Source organism: Saccopteryx leptura, chromosome 6 (genome assembly GCF_036850995.1).
Source record: "Saccopteryx leptura isolate mSacLep1 chromosome 6, mSacLep1_pri_phased_curated, whole genome shotgun sequence".
NCBI lineage: Eukaryota > Metazoa > Chordata > Mammalia > Chiroptera > Emballonuridae > Saccopteryx > Saccopteryx leptura.
In genome coordinates, this window is record NC_089508.1 from 18,585,183 (window position 1) to 18,601,502 (window position 16,320).

Here is a 16,320-nt window from a genome sequence, read left to right on the forward strand (position 1 = left end):
AGATTATTGAACCCCTTCTTTTCACCTAGAAGATGTAAAGGAGCAGTGTGCCATTTCGATGTTAGATGTGAGCAGAGGCTGACTCACCACTGAATTGATCTTAGAGCCAGGCTCTTACTGCCAATGCCTTCTAAGTCAGATACGCTGTTTCTCAAGAATTCTTTTGTGGCTGAAAAAAAATGTTCACAAACTGAGAAGGGAATAAATGTTTCCTTGTTTGAAATCATGAGCAGGTATAATTAGGGAAATTTCTGGGGAAATTAGGAGTTGAGCAGGCCTTGAAGGTGGATAAAATTTGTATTGACAGAGAGGAGAAACTGAAATTTCCAGTGTTCTTTACAAACCGAGTGATTTGAATACTGGCAATAGCAAAGAGCCGGTGGTATCTCTTATCTCCTTCTCTCTATATACTCCTTCAGATTCTTCTTGATTCTACGATCAGTCTCTCACATGAAGTTCTCTAACCCAGGGGACATCTATATAGGTATATGTTATTTGAATATTTAAAAAAATTTTACTATGTACTAAATATAAGAACAAATATTGAAACTACACTACAAAATAGTTAACAAGGAATAAGATAAAATATCAACAGAGTATTTTCTTTTCTTTTTTAATATTAAGTGACAGGTGGGGAGGCAGAAACAGATACTCACATGTACCCCGACCAAGATCTACCCAGCAAGTCCCCTACAAGGCAATGCTCTGCCCATCTTGGCCACTGCTCTGTTGCTCATTAACCAAACTATTTTAGTGCCTGAGACAAGGCCCTCAGCATTTGGGGCCAACTTGCTCAAACCCTTCAAGCTATGGCTGTGGGAGAGGAAAAGAAAGGAGGCGGGCAGTGCAGAAGCAAATAGTTGCTTCTCTTGTGTGCCCTTACTGGAATCTAACTTGGGACTTCACACACTGGGCTGACACTTTATTGCTGAGTATTTTCACTTTATTGATTTTTCATTTAACTTGACTAACACTTTAGGATTGCTCTTCATTTAGGGATTGGATTTCAAGGTTAGAGATACCTCTTCCAGCATAAACCAACTCCTAATCCTGGAGTTAATTATCTGGTTTGTAACCTTTTATGTAATTGTTACCAAACATGATTTGAGTGTTTATTTTATTGAATTAAGTGTTGATATTTTTCATTTTTGTCTTTATAGCTTCAAAACCTGAACTTATGCAATTGTATTGTATTTTATCTTAAGCACTGAGCTATCAGCAAGTTCTCTTTATGTATAAATAATCGGAAAAGGAGAAGATTTGCTTCCCTGGATATCCTGGGTAATATTTTCATCTGTGCCTTCAAGATCCAGTTCATCGGCTTATAATTAAACTAAACTGAGTTACAATAGATTTTCTTGTTTTCATTACTTTTTCTGACAATTCTTCAAAAGTTTATAGGACCTATAAATAATATTCTTCCGTAAGTCTATTTCTTCATTACACACTTTATTTGTATTATTAAATTTTTGCTTACTGATTTTAGAGAAAGAGAGGAAGATAGAGAGAGAAAGACAGGAGAGAGAGGAAACATCAATTTGTTGGTCCACTTATTTATGAATTTGTTTATTGATTCCTGTATGTGCCCTGACTGGGGATTGAACTTTGCAACCCTGGTGTATCAGGAAAACACTCTAACCAACTCAGCAACCTGGCCAAGTCTTCTTGATTATGATTCAGCTGTGCTTATTAATTTGCATCTCTTTTCAAATTTGCATTAATTTGCATCAGTAAGTAAAAATTTATATTTTTACTTTATTTTTTTAAAGAAATTTTAATGGAAATTACTCATTGATGACAGGTCCCTAAGCCTCAGCTGATAATTTATAATGATGGAAATTTCTCCAGGGACCTCAACCCCCCCATTCCCTGGGGCTAAAATAAACTCAGGACTCAGCTGACAGGATCATAATTTCAATCACACATCGTTCTACAAACTACAGCACATTGGCTGCATCCCACATGCCTTATGTGTTCTTAGGGACAGTGATCTAAGAATGCTTTTTACATATTCACACAGATTAGCTATGAAAGGAGATTAATGTTTCATTTCACATGAAAATTATACAATGCCCAGATTTCAGTGTCCACATATAACACTTTAGAGTAGGACATAGCTACGCCCATTCATGTGTGCATTGTCTGTGGCTGCTTTTTGTGCAGCAACAGGAAAGCTGAGTAGTTGCAACAGAGAACATATGACTCACAAAGCCAAAAACATTTACTATCTGGCCCTTTACAGAAAAAGCTTGCAGATCCCGTTGTAACGTAAAGGACACTGAATTTGAACTGAACTCAGGACCTCTTGGACCTCATCCTTGATCTGTTTCATGCTAGACATGTAGCTTTGGTGAAAATAATTACTTAACCTTAGTGAAACTCAGAATTCTTATTCATAACATGAGATAAATAGCAAATAGAAAATGTAAGAAGAAGACTGATGAATTTGCAAAGAAATGTCAAATGGAAGACAATCACATTTAATTTGACATACGCATCCCTTTGTGCCAGGCAATTCAAACAGTGACAATTTGGCCAAGGTTTTCCCCTAAAGATATGTATTTAAATTTAGAAAAGCAATTTGGGTGCAAGGGAAGAAAATGAGAAGATAATTCTTGCAGATTACCAAGTTCAACTCTCTAGTTCATCTACAGAACCAACCTTGTCATTTTCTTGATCTGGCCAAGGAATCTGCAGTCAACTTATTATAAAGTGAAATAAATGTGTGTAAAGGTTATCTTTACCTTTTCACTCCGGATATGACAACAGATATATGTGTACACATAGCCAGTGTGCATGGACTTTCTTTTTAAATATATGCAGATAAATCTGCAAGAAGAAGAGTGCCAAAGGGACCCACTTGTCCTTGATACCTTCACTGTCCTTGTAAGAAAAAAATCCCTCTAATGAATAAAACTGTCAGTTCAAAAGCGACCAAGCTGGAAATAAATCACAGGAAGACTCACTCTTCAGCAGAGGCTGAGGGCCGGTGTGTGTGTTTCAGTGGGCACTAAAGTCCATGCGAAGACAATTGAAGGAAGCTCCAGGAAGCCTGGCTGCAGGCCCTCGGGCGGCCCTCTGGCAAGAGTCAGACAGACAGCCAGGCATTCCTCACAACAATCACAGCCTTTCCGGTGACATTCTCCTTTACAGAATGATGCCACTTCTGTCAAAGAGCCAAGTTCCCGGCTCACGAGCACCAGTGTGCGCCGAACAAAGCAGAGCACCCATGGCAGGCGTGTTTAGATAGCCGGCCCGGCTCCTGGGATGGCTTGGGTCCAGGGAGGATGTGGACCACAATGCTTTCACTTGGATCTTGGGGGCGTCATAAAGGTTGAAAAAGATAGAGACAAGAGAAACAGTATCTCTTGGGTTAGCTATTAAACTCAAGGCAAAATTGCAGGATTAAAGACTCATCAGTGGGTCAGAAGTGACCCCTAGTGGGGTCTGCAGCTTTATTCTGTTCTGTTAAAAATAATCTCAGCCATAATATATCTCATAAGGTACTGCTTGATGAAGGGGATAAAAGGGAGGGGTAGGGAGAAAGAGAAATAAATTTAGAAATCAACAACATAAGACAGAAAAACAGAAGAAGAAAAGTGAAAGATAAGGAGAAAGAATACAAAAGAGAAAGTAAAAATGCAAAATAAAAAAAGAGAAAGGATGAGACAAGGCATACTGCCTGTCTGAGAACTTATCTGCCGTGGTGAAAGAGGCATTGATTACAATCACTGAAATAAATAAGATTGTGCCATTCTCCAATTTCAAATCCCCAAATCCCTGCCATTGGACGTGAAAGTAGAATGTGAGCTCCTTTGCAAAGCCTCCTGGGCCCTGTGTGGTCAAGTCACTTTTGTCAGCCCAACCCTGTCAGACGTGTGTCTTTCTTGGTTACTGATGACACCGCCTCTTTTTAAGTTCCTCTTACAGGTAAGCTTCTTCTTTCTGCCCTAAGACCTTTGCACTCACTGCCCCTGCAGCCTGGAGTCATCCTAGGCTGGCTCCCTCTTGATATTTATATCATAAATAGAACTAAGCAATTTACATTTGCCTACTACTCTCCTGTGGATGGAGTAATCCTTCCCTAGAATGAAAACCATATGAGAATAGGGTCCTGGAAATGGGCTCATCTTATAGCAGGTGCTCTGTATTCATTAGCTGAATGGGGAAATAAATAACTTGCTCATGCAGACTCTTTAAAAAGTTGGAATTAGATGTGACCTGAAGGTATTTTGATCCAATCCTTTCTAGGTATATTTTGCTGTTGAAGAAATGACAGCCCTTTGAATTTAAGTGACTTATACAAGATCATACATTTTGTTTGTGGGAAAGATAGGTAGAACTACCAAATTCATAACATTTGTCTGATTATGTACTGAGTTTCTAGTTGTAGCAGTAACACCATCTGAGTGACTTTTTACAAAGAGACATGCCAAGGTGTAAGGATAAGGGTCAAGAAAGCCTTTATACCACTTTGTGTCCTAGTCTAGACAGAATATGAAAGAAAAGGAAGGAGATCTAACTAAATACATAACCAAGAGTTACAATTCTTTATTTCAGACCAGATTTGGTGACTGTAGAAGGCTGGAAATGATGGATGGCATGCTTCTAAAATCAATGAGTTTCTGGGGAATGGGTTCTACCTTACACAGTCAGGAGGCATGACACCTCCGCATATCTAGGCAGATTTATTTGCAAATAAGTCCACATTCCAAGGTACTGGGCATTAGGATTTCAGTGTAAAAATTGGGAGGAGTCACAATTCTACCATGAAAACAAGGTTGGGGCCCTGGCAGGTTGGCTCAGTGGTAGAGCGTCAGCCTGAAGTGCAGGAGTCCCGGGTTCAATTCCCAGCCAGAGCACACAGGAGAAGCGCCCATCTACTTCTCCACCCCTCCCCCTCTCCTTCCTCTCTGTCTCTCTCTTCCCCTCCCGCATCCAAGGCTCCATTGGAGCAAAGTTTGCCCGGGTGCTGAGGATGGCTCTGTGGCCTCTGCCTCAGGCGCTAGAATGGCTCTGATTGCGGTGGAGCGATGCCCCAGATGGGCAGAGCATCGCCCCCTGGTGGGCGTGCCAGGTGGTTCCCGGTCGGGCGCATGCGGGAGTCTGTCTGATTGCCTCCCTGTTTCCAGCTTTGGAAAAAAAAATAAATAAATAAAAAAAATGAAAAAGAAAAAAAAACAAGGTTGGTTTGAACCACTCTAGGGACCAAGTACCACAGAAGGACAATTTTACTACAAAGTTTTATCTATGTAGAATTTGGGGGGTAGTAGTTTCAAAGACTCCCTTTTATACTGATTTTAATTCCAACAAGAACTTTTCTACTATACATTATTGTCCTTATGTTGTAGAAAACAATTCAGTCAAATAATGTTACTGAGACCCTGCTTATGGCCAGACACTGTTCTTAAGCACTAGAAACCTATCCAAGGAACAAAAATAATTTCTAATTTAGTTGGAAGCAAGATGCTCTCCAGCTCCTTGCCTCTAGCTAAATATTTAAATTCAATCAATACTTTTTTGGGGGGGCTATGATGACAATATGAACAATGAGGTTTTCCTAATGAAAGTGGATGTTGGTAAATGTTCAGAGAGAAAAGAATGTACGAGCTGAATATTTGAGTACCAAAAAGCATTTAGAATGCTCCTTTGTCTAATTTTTGTGTTGATTGAGAAATACGTTTTTAGTAATCACCAAAAGCATAACCTATCATGTATGAAATAGAGTGATCTTTAGGGTTTCAACCCCTTGAAGAGTAACTTTGAAATGATGCTGCATTTGAAAACCACGCGTTGCGTTTGCACCGTTCCCTGAGGCTGGAAGAGGCCCTGTGCACCCCCGTGAAGCGGCTGCTGGCTGGGTTTTGTTATATCACTAAACCTGCTGTGCTCCTGAGCACAAAAAACCTTTTCAACTCTTACTGTACATGTCTATCTAAAACTCTCCTCTTTCTAGTGAAAATGGCAGAGTGTAATCCTGAAGGAAGATTGTTTGTGCAGGTTTAACCTGGATCGAAAACATGTTTTATCTGGTCTCATGAGCCATTTGTCTCCCTGGGCTCCTCAGAGGACTGAAGTAATAAGCCATCACTGGGTCACCCAGCAATAAAGAACGCACCTCCCAGGGATTTAAAGATGTGTTTCAAAACCCTCAAGGCACAAGTGAGTGTGGTGTACTTACCAGATCCCTGCAGAAAGCCTGCCAGACGCTTTGTAAGTACAGAGAATGTCAGAGTTGAGTATACACAAGAAACAGCTCATACTGAGTTCCTTGAATCCTTGTAGAGGCAGAAATGGGGACAAGAGAGGGTTCTAAGTTGGGAGAGAGAATCCTTGCACGGTTGGTTGTTGCTGTTATGGCCTCTGCAGCCAGTCATTTCATAACTCCAGCTACAGCTGTTCTTATCAATGAATGGCAAGTGTGAGCTAGATACACTTTTCAAAAGATCCCACCATCCACAACCACATATATTATTTCCGACTCCCACCCAGGAAGTATCAAAACTAGAAAAAAAAATTTGCTGAATTATAAATAAATATGTATTTATTGATTGAGATTTAAGTCATGTTTCAGTTTTATTTAAATAATAATCAGAAAGCATATGGCTACCAGTCAGAACTGTTTGTTGAGCAAAATATTATAGGTATAAGAAGCATTACCATACGAAGTTCTGAAATTTTAAAATAAAGTAAAGGCTTTTTGTTAGCTTATATCACTAACAGGGTTTTTGAAACACGGCAAAGTTTTATAAGTCACCAAGGTTTCCAAGGGGAAGGGAGGCATCCCTGGGAAATGAGCTCTGCGGTTCTTTCCCTGGTGCCCAGAGATTCTGAAGTTGTTCACATGCTCCCAGTAAAGGAACCAAGAGGAAAAGTAGCAGTACATGTCAACTATTGCCTTGAGAAATAGGTCACTTCGAACACCCACCCTGGATACATGAACGAATGAAATCATCTAGACCTTCTTACTACTCGAACCTGCTCTACATTAGGGCAGGGGGAGGTCACCTACATGGCTTATTTGGAGAAATTATAATCAAATCATTACATTCAGAAAAATCTCCATCCCCCAACATGGTAGAGAACACTCAGGACCCCTCTTTTCCAAGGCCAATGCTTTAGAGTGCAGCCCGTAACACGTGCATCCGTCCTGGATCATCCTTTCCATATACAAATTTGTTACTTTGCATAACATATGACTACTTACAAATCTGAAAAGCAATTGTAAGAATCTTTTGGGGCCCTGGCCGGTTGGCTCAGCGGTAGAGCGTTGGCCTGGTGTGCGGGGGACCCGGGTTCGATTCCCAGCCAGGGCACATAAGAGAAGCGCCCATTTGCTTCTCCACCCCCCCCCTCCTTCCTCTCTGTCTCTCTCTTCCCCTCCCGCAGCCAAGGCTCCATTGGAGCAAAGATGGCCCAGGCGCTGGGGATGGCTCCTTGGCCTCTGCCCCAGGCGCTAGAGTGGCTCTGGTCTCGGCAGAGCGACACCCCGGAGAGGCAGAGCATTGCCCCCTGGTGGGCAGAGCATCGCCCCTGGTGGGCATGCCAGGTGGATCCCGGTCGGGCGCATGCGGGAGTCTGTCTGACTGTCTCTCCCCTTTTCCAGCTTCAGAAAAATAAAAAATAAAAAAAAGAATCTTTTGGGGACCAGATTCTGCATTGGTACCAGAAACAAAAATGTCTTTATCCCTGTCTCTGGGAAGTTTAACGTCTAGACAACTCTACTTCACCCAAGTGAAAAGGAATTGAGAATTAAAACCAATGAGAATGTGGAGGAGAAAGAATTAAAGTTCAAGGTAAGGAATAGCTGTGATGAGAAGTAGAGTAAGAATGGGGTAGAGTGAACAGGAAGTATGCCAAGAAAAAGAAGATAAAAGAGTAAGGGAAACAACAGGGCTGGAAACAATTCTACATGATCCGTTCCTTTCGTATCCCTTTGGAAGATGCTTAACTATTACCTTACTCTCCCATGCTGGGTCATGACTATCCCCTGAGTGTCAGCACAGTGAAAATGCCACAGATGCACTAGCTGTTTGAAGTGCACACTGCTGAGAGAGTAATTCAATTAGGGAAATAAATTCAGGTGTTTAATGAAATAAATATTCGTTCACTGTAATTTATTCAACGCACACTCACGGAGTTGGGTCCCCTGGAAATTTTATCCACCTTATAGTTTCTACCACAGCACCTAGATGTTTGTGTTATAAATCTAGCAAAGACAGGCGACAAATTGCCTCATTTTCTCCTCCACTGGCCATATTTTAAAATAACTCACACTCTAGAAAATGAAGAGGCAACGTCGTTCAGTGAGGGGGAAAGAAAGTTTCGGATGAAAGTGGAAATATCTCGACCCCGGTCGTGCCTCTGTCAGCAGGATGTTTATAAAAGTTCTTAAAAAGTGAGTTAGCATTTGTGCCCTAAGTTTGTTTTCTGAAAAGTGACTGCTGAGGTCTGATTTTGAAAGCTCCATCTAATTCTCTCCTTCTGTGACTCAGGTTATCTAAACTTGTAGTACTCAGCTAGGAATATTCCTAAGCATTTATCGAGGGCCTCTCCATACATGGAAGTATGCTAAGAATGATATCAAGACAATCAGATAGAAAAATTTTAAATCCTTGCTTCCTCGCATTCTTGGAGTGTAATCTATATTGGCAGCATCTACCAAAATATATATATATATATATATATATATATATATATATATATATATATATATATATATATATATGCAGCAAGTTGAGATAATTATAGAGTGCACAATGATTTAATTCACCTGACTATGAATCATTACAATCCACATGATGTAAGTCCAAAGGTGTATGAGTTAGGATAGTGGAAATGTTTCCTGAAATGATGTGTGAGGACAAGGTGGAAATTGAGCAAAATTAATCTTTTTATCCAGTCACTCTGAGAGAAATGGTATGAAGAGATGAACATTCCAAAGCTTCTTTCATGAAAGTAGGTTTTACCAGTAACGGAAGAGCTTTCACTAGGACAGTGTAAGACCCTTGGAGGTGATGAAGTCAAGTGACATCAAGAAAGTCTTTCCAACAGGAATGGATAAGTCCTGGCATGAAATAAAATAAAGAGAGATAGAAATGATCACTCCCAACTTTGGCACTGCATTAGGAACTGGAACTAAGAAAGTTATTGTATTCAAATGATCCTTAATGTCAGATTTCAAAGTGATTTGGATAAATTCCAAGAGAAACCACTTACTGAACAATTGTTTCAACATAATACCTGATCTATAATATAAAAAGTAAATTTATTAATTAAATATTTAAATTCAGGCAACAGAATAGTACTACAAAGAAGAAAACAAACGTTTTAAAACAATTCTTTTACTGACTTTACTAAAACCTTTTCTATCTGAAATCAACAAACAGAAAATAGAAAACCTAAAAATTTAATGTTGTGGTATATAAAGTATAGGTAACCCTGAAAACTAACTCATCTACTCACCTGTAACACAGAAGATATGATGTTACATATATTTCTGTATGTTATGTGTATAAATATATATGTATGAACATATAAATATACATATATACATACACACACACACACACACACACACACATATATATATATATATATATATATATATATATAATGTTGTTATGCATAGCACAAGTCATGGCATTACAGTTTTAATAGAAAACTAAATAATCTGGGAAAAGTATGGCCCATAAAAATGAGAGATAGTCATATTAATCATAAGGACAATTTCATGGATTAAGAAAAATCCTAAAGGAAAAGAAAATAAATGGTTTTCTTGAGAAACCTTTCACCTTGATTAAATAATTTAACTTGTTTCAATAATTAAATCCTCATGAATACAAACAAAAGGACTTGGAAAAAAGGTTTGGAAGAAGGACCAGAGGAGAAAATGTGACTGAATTGAAATAAAAGAATTTTGAACAGAGGAGTATTATATATTGAAATTACTACTCTGTTGAAGTTGTAGTTTTCTCTTCCAGGGTATGTGGCAAGAACATTTGTTAGTTCATCTGATCAGAACTCTTCCTTCTTGGGGAACAGAAGTCTCTTGATTTTGAAGAAGTTCTCCCAATTCTAAATATGAGAGTGGAGGGGGTGCCCACCAACACATTATATACCATGCACTGAAGTGGCTTTTTGAGTGAAGGTTGGCCAATCAGAATTTGTTTTAAGAATTTTCTTAGCTGAAATTAAACAAATATAAACTTTTAAACAGACTCCACAACTACGTGACTTTCTGATGATTTTTAATGGGATACTGCCCAGATTCAATTTAAAAATTATTAATATTTTATTTAATGTTCTTTTTTCTCTTAGGCCATGTGGGACTCATAGCCTATCCTCTCCCATCCCTTCCAGTTGTAAGACAGGTGATGAAGAATTGGAGAATAAGACAAATGCCTGTTTCATTAATTGGTGCCATTGTCAGTTGTCTTGGTTGAGAGCACTGTAAGTTAAAGGAGCATTCTTCTAGGGCACATACATGTATGGGTTGTGCTCAGGCCTCTGCACATTGGAGTTTATTGACCTGTGAAAGTCTGAGAGGTTACTGCCTCTCTTTCTGTATCTATATCTTCTTTTCACAGATCCAGCAGCCTATGAAACTTTGGTTTTATAGGTGAGGTACTAGAATCTTTGCTCCAGCCATTTTTTCCTTTCACAGAGATAAAGATTGTGCATCTCCCCCGTGTTACACTGTGATAGTAAGGGACCCACTCCCACAATTATCCCTGTCCTCATTCCACCACAGTCACGCCAGCCAGTCTGCTCTTGCCAAGGAAATAGCCCTTGGTTGGTTTACATACAAAACTTCTCGGTATGTATAAATATATCAAATTCTCCTACAAAGCCTCCTTCTAAACTCATGGCGGGAGCAAAAGGTAGGTCTCCAGGTTTCTCAATTCAGCAAGCACACAGCTGAAAAGAGAAGCCAACTCCACAGTCAGGACACTTCTCCTGCCACTCATCAAGTTCCACGAGGATGTGTGTAGTGACTCTCAGCCTTGAGGATTCAGCAGGGAATCTGAGAAAATGGAAGTCCATCTGCAGAAGGAGAAAATGAAACCAAAGCACAGGAAAAAGCAGGGTGGAAAGAAAGAACGGAATTTTTGTTAGGTTCTTGTGTCTTTTTCTGATTGGTTAGAATCAGTTTTGTCTCCGAATTCCCCTGGCGTAGTTACACAAAGCAATAGTTTTACTTTTACTTAAGTAAGCTTGTAACTTTTAAAATAGTTGAATGTTTCTTCCTGGGAACTTGTTTACGTGCGACTCTGTCCATAATAAAACCAACTGTAGACAAACATTAGAATTGAAAGAGAGAGAGAGAGAAAGAGAGAGAAAGAGAGGGAGAGAAAGAAAGCACACCAGCAGGGATACTATCTCAGGTATAGGTAGGTATAAATAGATTTTAAAAAATGATTTCAAGTGAGGATGGGGGCTTTGTATCTACTCTTTTAAAAGTTTTTTATATATATATAAAGTGTAGAAAGACTCAAAGGATATTTTAACTTAACAAATTCATTTTTGACAATAAGTGTATTCACAGCAATTTATTAATTTTCAAGATAAAAAATATAATGCATTTTATACAAATATCGACACGAGCTATAATCTGTAAGCTGTCATTTTGTTTTAAAATACACACACAACCTGACCTGTGGTGGCGCAGTGGATACAGCGTCGACCTGGAAATGCTGAGGTCGCCGGTTCGAAACCCTGGGCTTGCCTGGTCAAGGCACATATGGGAGTTGATGCTTCCAGCTCCTCCCCCCTTCTCTCTCTCTCTCTCCCTCTCCTTTCTAAAATGAATAAAAAAAATTTAAAATACACACACATGCACGCAGAAATCAAATTCATCCACCTGGAGGTCAGAAAGGATATAAGGATATTCTTGGCTATTAAAACCATTATGGGATAAAATATATTTCAATGCCCTTAAAACATTCGGGGTAGTTATTTATCTAGTCTGGCCTTGGGAGTCTCCAGAGATCAGACTCCTGCTGCTGCGTTTTCCATAAACTATATCAGAGAGTTTGCATTCATTTTGGCAGTAGAGGAGGTGGAGCAGGAAAGAAGAAAAAAGTGCTTTTCTCCTTATAATGTGGACATCACTTTGTTCCAGTAAATACAGGTATTATTTTGAAAGCCTAACCCATTACAGTTTGCTCAGTTTCACTCACTTCCTAAATGCTGAGCGACAGGGCAGGTGGTTCAAGAGTGCTGACAGTTAGCTTGTGAACACTGAAGTCATATCAAATTCTGTAGGACTCCCATGGTTAAGGTGTTCACATATTTTTTTTCCTAAAATATTTACTCAGATTTAAGTAGAGTAAATAAATGTAGTAAACAGAAATGCTTTATAAACAGAACAAAATGTAGTTTTAAGTAAAAGGACTACAGGTCTGACGAGAAGCTCTTTCTTTAAGTATATATGGGCATTCAACAACAGCTTTTGTTCCCCTCTGATGCGGAATGAGCCATGGACAGGTCCCCCATTGGATTATCCATGCCCAGTCACATTGTGTTTGACTCTGTGAGCTTGATGCCGGGAGTCACCCAGGAAGTCCAAAGGGAGACTCAACCCAATCCAGATTCTGTCACAGAACAAGAAGGAATTTCAGAGCACGACAGAAAGATTTAGCAAAGCACAATAAATGTATTAAAATGCTAGGACGTACTTGAGAAGTGACAGCGGAAACCTTGAACAATGAGAGGCATGGATGGGGGGGGGGGTCTGGGTGGAAGGTGCTCATTAAGTTAAACATGGACAAGGGAGGTATTCTGGAGGGGAACTGCCGTGTGGCTCATCCTTGTGTCTTCTCTCCAGATAGTGATTTCTTTTTGGTCCTTTCAATTACAAGAAAACGGGAATGGGGTAGGGGGGAGCAGGTGGTCTGCAAAGGTAAAGTCTGCGATGTCCCAGCCCAGATGTTAAAGGGGAGGGCTAGAGCTTGAGGCCCTTGGTCCTATCCCACCTTTCCTTCCTCAAGCCCACTCGGGTATGAACGGTAAGTGCTCTGTTTCTTCCTTCAGACCCTTTCGTGCTTATCCACCAACACAGACAAGAATTTATTAGTTTTATTTAAAAAATCAGGCCCAAAATGGCATCACTTATGCTGAAAGCTCATGATAACAAACCTAGATTTAAGACTTGCTCTAATTGCAGTGTCAGTTTCTCTTGGGAGCATAATCTGAATCCATTACCATGGAATTTTCTGGGCAAGCACCTGTAAGGTAATCTGTCATGTGGTTCCACTCCATCCTCCATAGAAAAACAAGGCAGTTTGTATGATAAAAACTGTTTCCCATCTCTTAAAAAAGAGAGAAAGAAAGAAGAAAGAAGAAAGAAAGAAAGAGAGGGAGGGAGGGAGGGAAGGAGGGAGGGAGGAAGGAAGGAAGGAAGGAAGGAAGGAAGGAAGGAAGGAAGGAAGGAAGGAAGGAAGGAAGGAAGGAAGGAAGGAAGGAAGATGAAAAAAGAAAGAAAGAAAGAAAGAAAGAAAGAAAGAAAGAAAGAAAGAAAGAAAGAGAAAAAGAAAGAAAGAAACATGGAAAAACAAAAGAGAAAGAAAAATGATACGGGTCTGAAAATAATTTTTTGTGAGTGTGACAGAGACAGAGAGAGGGACGGACAGGGACAGACAGACAAAGGAGAGAGACGAGAAGCATCAATTCCTCCTGACTCCTTCGTCTCCTTAGTTGTTCAGTGATTGCTCTCCCACACATGCCTTGACAGGAAGTGGGAGTGGGGTGCACCAGCGCAAGTGACCCCTTGCTCAAACCAGCAACCTTGTGCTTCAGCCAGCAACCTTGGGCTTCAAGCCAGAGAACTTTGGGCTCAAGACGGTGACCTCGGGGTTTTGAACCTGGGTCCTCCATGTCCCAGTCTGACGCTCCATCCACTGTGCCACCATCTCGTCAGGCTCTTTTCTTTTTTTTAATAGCTCTTTTACACTACCCTTTTCTCTGTAAAAACCTTTCATTTTTGTACATCCCCTAGGTGGAGAGCCCTTCTAGTTGGTAGATGGAATGCTGTCTGAATCATGAACAACATAGTAAGGCCAATTAGATCTTCAAATTTATTCAGTTGACTATTGTTTTAATAATAATTTTAAAGTAAATACTTCTTACCCTAAAGAGGATTATGTTTTCTGCTACCAAAATCTGTGCCACAGAATTCTTGCTTCTCGAAGCAAATCGAATTACCTTCATTTCCAATTTGCACTATACTGATAGAGAATCCTAACTCTTTGAGGTTAAATCTTAAAAAATAACATGATATTCTCACGATGAAGAATATGACTAGATTTGCAATTTGGATGAACCCGATATCAGGTCGTAATAAAACCCAAACTTTACAACAATCCCAGGATTTAGAAAAAACACTCTTTTCTTATTTCTTTGTATTAAAACATTAAGCTTAAGCACATAAAAGTATTCCCATGGTTGATGGAGAGGCTTGAATTCAGAGGGCATGTCTGGTTCCATGAAAGATGGGAAGTTAAAGTAAATAATACATGTAGAACTTCAGTACCTAAAAGCTTTCTCATGGAAATGTAAAGTAACATGTGCTCTGGGTCAGAATGCTTTCTTTAATGGATCTTTTAGATAGTAAGACAAGAAATACATTGTTACTGGATGAGGTACAAAATTTGTAAAAAAAAAAAAAAAAGTCTAGAGGAGCAAAATAATTTGCATTTTATTTGATTCTCTAATCAAAGGATGTTAATGATGGAAAAGGCCCTTAAAATGACCAAGTCTGACACCTTCCTTCTTCAAATTTTGAAAGTATACCCAGAAAGGGGAGCTGTCCATCTATAAGATCTGTGAACAAGTTGGACCTATTAAACTAGAGAACTTGTTTTTTTCTTAAGACATTGTATTTCTTAAGACACACAATGACACCTACCAAGTGCATTATCTTGATCAGATATTACAGTATCCTAAGAACAAGAAAAGTGTTTATGTAACAGGCTAACAAGAATTAATTAACTTTTTCAACTGGTTTCTCCAAATTTCATAGGAACTTAGATATGCTAATGATATATTATTGATTATTTATCTATAGAAATCATAAGTAAATTTTAAAAAAAATGTAGACCAAAGTTAGATTTTTGATTTAAATAAGACTTAAGTTTCCAAAGATCCAATTAAGATCATCAAAACAATTAGTTGGAATTTTTCTTTTCTCTTATTTCTCTTCATCTTTTCTTTTTTTGAACAATTTTTATTCAATGCCACTGGGTCTGACCAGTCGAGGAAGACATAGAAGAGTGCAGTGACACTATGATGGCCCAAAATGGAACATAATGTCCAATGTGAGTGAGAAGGGTTTCCACTTGGGGCTGGTGTCAGCCTAGCACATGGGTGTGTTGGAGCCATCTGCGGTGGAGAAGACAGCCACATAGGACGGCAGCCTGACAATGAGTAGTAAGAGACCACGCAAAGTGACCAGAGTGTCTATGTGTGTATGAGGGGGTAGCAGCCGTGACCTGGTCCACAGTGGCAGACTCCGAGTAGAAAGAGGAGTTTGTGCTCAAAGACGGGTGTTCTGAGGAATCTTGTGCCCAAATGTGTGAGAAAAGCATCCCCACAGAAGAGTAGTCTAGTGTGGGAAAAGAGAAAGGCTTAAGGCAGGGGTCTCCAAACTACGGCCCGCGGGCCACATGCGGCCCCTTGAGGCCATTTATCCGGCCCTGCCACACTTCCAGAAGGGGCACCACCATCTCATTAGCCAAAAGCAGGCCCATAGTTCCCATTGAAATACTGGTCAGTTTGTTGATTTAAATTTACTTGTTCTTTATTTTAAATATTGTATTTGTTCCTGTTTTGTTTTTTTTACTTTAAAATAAGGTATGTGCAGTGTGCATAGGGATTTGTTCATAGGTTTTTTTTATAGTCCGGCCCTCCAATGGTCTGAGGGACAGTGAACTGGCCCCCTGTGTAAAAAGTTTGGGGACCCCTGGCTTAAGGGATCTTGTGGTGTTGGACTGGAGTTGGAGTCATATTACTCAAGATATTTAGCTCTACCATATCGCATAAAGATAACCCAATACATAGTTTAGAAGAATCAGACTTTTACTAGATCATGGCTGTTCTCTGAAGCTTCTAGCTTGAAGGAGAAAAGTTCTAGAGTACATCAACGAGCAACGCTAATTTTTCTTGTGTTGCTCGTTCTTCCCTTGGTGGCCAATGAGAACACAGGCCAGCCCACTGATGATGTGCTATTTGCAGATAGTATATATAAATGTTTCCCAGTGACTTTACGCACAGACAGCCTCAGTTCTGTAATTAGTACTGTATGTTTCGCTCAGGGTTATA

At 39.6% G+C, this 16,320-nt stretch overlaps 1 non-coding gene across 1 annotated transcript; it reads left to right on the forward strand.

Annotated features, from left to right (window-relative positions):
• The first annotated feature begins 4,786 nt into the window (after positions 1 to 4,786).
• On the forward strand, positions 4,787 to 4,862 carry TRNAF-GAA (transfer RNA phenylalanine (anticodon GAA)). Its single transcript has one exon. It is a non-coding gene; the product is annotated as a tRNA-Phe (tRNA).
• Positions 4,863 to 16,320: the final 11,458 nt, after the last annotated feature.